The sequence below is a fragment of the Notolepis coatsorum genome (assembly GCF_963971535.1).
Source record: "Notolepis coatsorum genome assembly, chromosome: 17".
NCBI lineage: Eukaryota > Metazoa > Chordata > Actinopteri > Aulopiformes > Paralepididae > Notolepis > Notolepis coatsorum.
Genome location: NC_140181.1, coordinates 44,603,778 through 44,611,084, shown reverse-complemented (window position 1 = coordinate 44,611,084; position 7,307 = coordinate 44,603,778). Strand labels below are relative to the sequence as shown.

Here is a 7,307-nt window from a genome sequence, read left to right as displayed (position 1 = left end):
AAGTCTCAGTGACGAGTTTGAAGCGCGGAAATGTTCACGGAATGACCACTACTCTCGCAGAGTCTTTGTAAATAGCCTGTAAAAGAACAGTGTGCCACGTGTCAAAATTAAGCATTGCTGTAAGGCCGTGTTGAAAATCACTGTTATGCCAAAGTGCCACGAGGACATTGCAAGTGTACATAGTGTACATTTGATTTGATCTGCTTTTTGATACGTATCTTTGTTTACAAAAATGTAATAAAATAAACAACAAACATAGGTATTATCTCAAATGAGATAGCTGTTTACCTTTATTTTTTCCAATCCAATCTTTCAGTCCAGTTGAAGCAAAATAAGAGTTTTTTTTATCATTAAAAACATCTATGGTACGCAGATAAAAGTGTTTAAACTCTATTATGTAGTTTTGGGTAGAAATAAATTACAGCTAGAATAATTACTGGTTTGGAACGTGTTCCAGTCTCCTATGTTGTCCAGCGGTCTGTGTAGGAGAGGGAAAGTGTTACTGAAGTCCACACAAATACAAAGAAAATTACCTTTTGAAACAAAGTTCAAACCAACTTGATTTCTTTGTATTGTAAATACTGCGGGAGGGTAGGAGAACCACAAACAAAAACATTATTGTATAGCTTTCAGAAAATTGTATACGACCTCCTTGAATGTTTGTTAAAGGAATATTTCACTTTAGTAGAACTTGTCAAAAATCAGCAGTCTTACCTGTCATCTACTAGTAAGCTAGCGACCACTGCTGTCCTTGTCGTCCGCTCTCAACACCACCATTCCTGTCAGGTGTCAGGCTCCTCATTCGATTTCCACAAATTTTGAGGACCAAGTCTAAGGGCGGGATCCACAAAGAATGGATTGCACGGTGCTAATTGCGGTGATTGATTGAACATTTTATTAACAGATTGCAGAATGGGTACAATACAGTACGGCTCAATACACACAATTGTTAAGGGGCTGCAGACCAGAAAAATACTTTCGTCTTGTTTACATCATCCCCCATTTTCAAGTCATTGAAAGTAAGGGTGCAATTAGCACCGTGCAATCCATTCTTTGTGGATCCCGCCCTTAAGTCCACTCTCCAATAGTCTATGCAAGGCAAAGATACACAACACATTCAAACCTACAACAGATTTACCGGATCTGCTTTTGTTTTTCAAAGGTAATCAACCTTTAAACGCAAATCAAATGCCAAAACAAACACGTACCATTGACTCAGAATTGTCTGTTTTATTGAAATCTGCACAGCAGTAGTTTGTTTATACGTATGTATAATATTTAGACTATGTCTCCAAGATGAATGGAAGTGAATGAGGAGCCTGACACCTGTGAGGAATGGTGGTGTTGACAGTGGACGACAGAGACAGCAGTGGTCACTAGTTTTTGTAGATGCTTTTAACATAGAGGTGAGACTGCTGATTTGTGACAAGTTCTACTAAAGTGAAATATCCCATTCATTATTTTGTAAAGGTTCCAATTCTGGCAGCGTGTTGAGGTGTCCTTGAGCAAGACACTTGACCCCTAATGGCTCCCGATGAGCAGGTTGGCACCTCACATGGTTGGCACCTCACATGGTTGGCACCTCACATGGTTGCTTCCACAGTCAGTGTGTTAATGTGAGCTATATTTGTTCTAATAGTGGGGCGGCACCACAGTAACCCACCTGCCTTCTTTATAGGCTCAACACACTGAACCCCAATTTAAAAAGCAATTGTAAATTAGACAATACAAACTCAGCCACTGACTCATTCACTGACCACTATAATATACAGTAATATATCAAGGGAGCACAGTAAAAGTCAGGCCATTGCGGGAAGCTGCATTTCCTGTGTTCCGGTATTTGGTGTGTATGGTAGGGCAAAGCTGTTGTGAAACAAGGTTGATTATTTTATCTTATTATCTTACCGTCATCCAAACTCTTAACTTATTAATTTGGGGTGTAACCATCATAAATCTCCCCATCATTCATCAAGCACCTGCAATGCCTTTGGACATGAAAACTGATACACATAAAGCTAGAAACCCCAAATTTTTTATATTTCATTGTAAGTGAACAGGTTTTTAGGAAAGTGTTTTAAGTTAGGTGCTGTTTTTGCTTTTTTGTTTTGCTTTGCTTGAATAACACTTCTATGTTCTAAGATGGTTTGTGTCTTGCTATTATTATATTACCCATCAACCATAAAATTGGTGCAATACCCCAATGGAGCACCTACAGTAGGCTATGTATCACCAATGTAAAATGAATGCAATATCCTGGAACAATATAGCACTGATATCCACCAGTCATCATCATCTTAAAGGAATAATGTCCCTTCAGTAGAAATGTAAGCTGCCAGGACTCCCAGGAGTGTGTCTGTCCCAGAGATCTGTAATGATTTCACTGACTAACCTTTCTGTACCTTCCAGTGGTCTAGAATTCATACTTTTAACACATACTGTATGGCGACTAAAGGGGATTGACCGAGAACATACTGTATCTTATTATATTTATTCATCTTATAACTAATAATGGAGGGATAAATGTAGCTTTAACTTAAAAGGTAGAATCGATAAGGTTGTCAAACAGCGACCTCTAAAGAGCCCTTCTGGTACCGTGCTTACATTTTTTGTTGCGTGGGCATAAAGGATGTGTTGCTAGTTGCACCAACGCATAGTCCCGTCACAAACAGGGAAAGTAAATACTGTCACACATGGTGGAAAATAAGTGCAGTTCATATGTTGGTTCAGTATACATCCTTCATAGGTTTTTATTCAACTATTTAATATGAAATGATTTTTTGCTGCCATTTCTGGGACAGAGCCATTGCATCAGCAGTTGTAGCCTAGACGGAGCGAGGCGTTTTGGGCAGAGCCAGTGCAAGAAGGGATGGGATGGGGGTGGGTACAAAGTCTCCATCCAAACACGGGAACAGTTTGTAGATCACTACTCATATCAGGCAGACAGCAACCAACAGAGAAGGAACAGGGAATAATAATAATAATAAAATATATATATACATATATATATATATCAACATCAAGTAAATTCAAGTAAATTGAAGAGGACAAGCTGAAACCAAAGTGATATTACTAATAACTGTATACCTCCATGTACACCTGTTTAGCTTAAAAACTATAATTTAGTGATCGATGGCAACACAGATGATAATAATCATAATCATAATTTACACAATACAAAATGCATGACTGGATAAAATGATTAGAAATGTACAATTTGATACACATTTCTGTGAAAATGAAGAACGAAAGATAGAAAGAAAAGAATAAACAAACAAACTAAAAAAGACGACAACACTGATGGCAAATCTATCTAGTGCATCTAGACTAGCAAAAAATACTTCCACAGCCACAACATCCAGACGGCCACAGATCATCACACGTCTGCGGCAAAAAGATTCAGCAGTTTCGAACAACAGATTTTTCAAGTATTGAAGTGTCAATGTTATAAAAAAAAAAAAAGCCTTGACCCACAGTGACAAAGTGAAATACAATAAAAATCTAAAAATCTCTTCTCATCAACAGCATAACATAATTAAGAAAAAGAAAAAAATATATATAAAGGTCGTCTCTCCTTCATTAGATGGGGTGGACAGGGTGCACAGGTTGGACAGGGTGCACAGGGTGGACAGGGTGCACAGGTTGGACAGGGTGGACAGGGTGCACAGGGTGCACAGGTTGGACAGGGTGCACAGGTTGGACAGGGTGCACAGGGTGGACAGGGTGCACAGGGTGGACAGGTTGGACAGGGTGCACAGGGTGGACAGGGTGCACAGGTTGGACAGGGTGCACAGGGTGGACAGGGTGCACAGGTTGGACAGGGTGCACAGGGTGGACAGGGTGCACAGGTTGGACAGGGTGCACAGGGTGGACAGGGTGCACAGGTTGGACAGGGTGGACAGGGTGCACAGGTTGGACAGGGTGCACAGGGTGGACAGGGTGGACAGGTTGGACAGGGTGCACAGGTTGGACAGGTTGGACAGGTTGGACAGGGTGCACAGGGTGGACAGGGTGCACAGGTTGGACAGGTTGGACAGGGTGAACAGGTTGGACAGGTTGGACAGGGTGCACAGGGTGGACAGGGTGCACAGGTTGGACAGGTTGGACAGGGTGAACAGGTTGGACAGGTTGGACAGGGTGCACAGGTTGGACAGGGTGCACAGGGTGCACAGGTTGGACAGGGTGCACAGGTTGGACAGGTTGGACAGGTTGGACAGGGTGCACAGGTTGGACAGGGTGCACAGGGTGCACAGGTTGGACAGGGTGCACAGGTTGGACAGGTTGGACAGGTTGGACAGGGTGCACAGGGTGCACAGGTTGGACAGGTTGGACAGGTTGGACAGGGTGCACAGGGTGCACAGGGTGCACAGGGTGGACAGGGTGCACAGGTTGGACAGGGTGCACAGGGTGCACAGGTTGGACAGGGTGCACAGGGTGCACAGGGTGCACAGGTTGGACAGGGTGCACAGGGTGGACAGGGTGGACAGGGTGCACAGGTTGGACAGGGTGGACAGGGTGGACAGGTTGGACAGGACAGTTGGCGGGAAGAAAATGGAGATGACCCTTTCACAAACAAACCTCAATATTAAATTTTAGTAACGTTACAGCACGACAACTCGTAAAAAAAAACTCTAACTTCCAGTGACACTATTTCTAACAAAACATAGTATCCGTGTTGTTAAGCTCGTAAAATATAGCTTTTGTACAATATCAACCATCAATAATCAATCTGCAGTGATATAGAAAAGGGACAATTATCAGAAAAGATCAGTGAAAAAACTCTCAAAACTATCTTACAAGTGCTCTTGGATGACAGCCAAAACTGCTGAAATAACCACATATATCGATTATTTTGCGATGAAACAATGAGAAATATAGATATTTTACTATATGCCAGACAAAAAAATTAGTATGCCCTCATAAGCACACTCTTCACACCCTCTGTAGTAGACAACCTATATCCTATATCCACTAACTAGGTTGTTCACTGGGTGACATCATTGCTGCAAGCTCAATTCATTACACCCAGCATATATTTTGTCATCCTAGATACTAAGAATACTTAATATTACGTCAGTCAGGAAGATGCTGCACAGTGTCTAGCAGAAGGCTCACCTCCTTATCACAACCCTGACGTCAGCTTACTCACCCGCTATCATCAAGCTTGGATTATGGCCATCTTGTAAATTAGTTTTTGGAGACAAATCTACTCTTTAATCTTGGGCCATCTGGCCCCAGTGCTTGTTAGGCTAAAAGACATCAGTGGCAGCATTCAGCATCTGTACAGGCCTGACTGGCTGGCATCATACCTCTCTGTCTCTCCTCTCTTCACCTCCATCCTCGCTCTGTCCACACTTATTTCTCTCCTCGTGATTAGTGAGGACAGACGAACACACAAGCACAACCATTCAGGAATCCATTCTGTACATTCCGCTAGTGTGTTTATATTATGCAGGCTAAGTCAATTGTGCTTTTGAACAATTGTTCCTTCATCTATGGACGACACTTAAATATGGGGGGGGGGGGACAAACTCAAACCAAGTCATGTTTCAAAATCACAAAAAAAAAAAAACACTATACTGGCAAAAGAAACATAAATCTAAAGATGAATTGGTGCTTCAGTCTGAACTGGGGACATGTTTGGGAGCCATGTCTGCACTACGAACAACTGAACCCACTCCCATGTCTCACGAATAACGCTAGGATTGTCTCCGAATGAGTTACCCTTGAGCAACACATTTTATCTAAGCTTGCGTCAGTTGAACCTGTTAAACATATAAAAAACATAAACATTTTCGCATTGACACAGGAGGCAAAAGTATGGTAGCCTACATGTGACAAACAACATTGTGAAAATCTGCTGCACCGTCAAATACAAAAGGGTTCACTTTTACACCCAAGAAGAGGAAGAGGACTACATCTCAACGCCCTGCCAGTGCCTCCCAGTACCGTAGTGGCTCACATAACTGCCTTTCACATCACTCAACAGCCATGTAATAATCACCACAGCTGGACAGATATAGGACATTGTGGGGGGAAAAGTCTTTGGTTCATGAAGATGACTGCCAGTAAAGAGAGAGAGAGAGAGAGAGGGAGATATTCCTGACATTAAGCAAAGAAACGGGTTAGCTTCGACTCATTTGAGTCTCATATAGTCCTTTTGAGTTTCCTGACATGACTTGAAGCGTTTGTGTCACAGAAGAATACAGCCATTTGTTTTTCTCATGTCCCTTCGGTCTCAGGGACTATGGAAAGGAGCAAAGAGCATTTGATGGAGAGAAAAGGGGGGCTTGATTATAGACACAACCTTTGACAAGGCACTTCAATGGTTAAAGGGAGAGGCTGTAGATATCTGGAAAGGTGGTAAAGTAGAGCTGTGTGTGTGTGTGTGTGTGTGTGTGTGTGTGTGTGTGTGTGTGTGTGTGTGTGTGTGTGTGTGTGTGTGTGTGTGTGTGTGTGTGTGAAGAGGCGGAAATGTGGGCCCCTGCGCTGTACCCCCCTTCTCTTCATGGAGGGTGGGGGTCGGGTGGGCTCCGGGCAGAGATCCAACAAGACAGCAGCAGGAGAGGGGTCAGTGCCACCAGCGTCACCCCAGGCAAGGTCCACCACCTGCGGGGCCAGAGCCTCATGGCCCCCCCCTCCATGCATCTTCACACGCTGACGAAGCGCCATCTCTTCTGAAACTGAAGCAAAACACACAAAGTACATTTCTGGTGTCTCTCATAATTATTGTATGCATACATACACAATAACACATACAATACAGACTATAATCTTCCAATTTGAAGCCAAGCCATGATAACAGCAATAGGTACCGTTACCGTACAACTTTCCCACAGGAAAACATTGCTTATTGGTGGCACTTATCAATCTCAGCAGAGTTTCTCATTTAGATATCACTTTGTGCTCAACTGATATCTACATTGTTGCTCCTAAAGGCCCATAAGGAGTGACAAAGAGACCATTTGTAAATTCTTTGAGAAGCCATTGAGCACTCAATATTGCCCCTTACAATTCTAGTTGACATAAAAACATTCACACTGAAGTTTCTTTGAGATTCCACTTCAATCTCATGTCATATCAATGTCCGCTCAGCTGGGTTCTGCTCTCCTGAATTTGGTTAATTCTAATTTGGTATGGAACATATCTCTTTTTTGTCTAGAAGTAAATTACTTAGATCTTGTCTTGGATTTAGCTTTCCCTTGGGTGAGTGTCACTTCAGTTAGCAACTAGCAAATATACAGTATAAGAGCCAATAAGCAACACCACGTGTCAGTGATGCAGGGTAAAAGACAGCAAGAAGACGTGTC

At 42.7% G+C, this 7,307-nt stretch overlaps 1 protein-coding gene across 2 annotated transcripts in view; it reads right to left on the bottom strand.

Moving 5' to 3' along the window:
* Positions 1 to 4,282: 4,282 nt before the first annotated feature.
* ptpn11b (protein tyrosine phosphatase non-receptor type 11b) overlaps positions 4,283 to 7,307 on the bottom strand; it is a 206,636-nt gene continuing 203,611 nt past the window's right edge. For both annotated transcript variants that reach the window (XM_084332718.1, XM_084332719.1), the window contains exon 16: positions 4,283 to 6,680. The gene's annotated coding sequence lies outside the window, so the exon portion shown is untranslated. The remainder of the gene's footprint in view (positions 6,681 to 7,307) is intronic.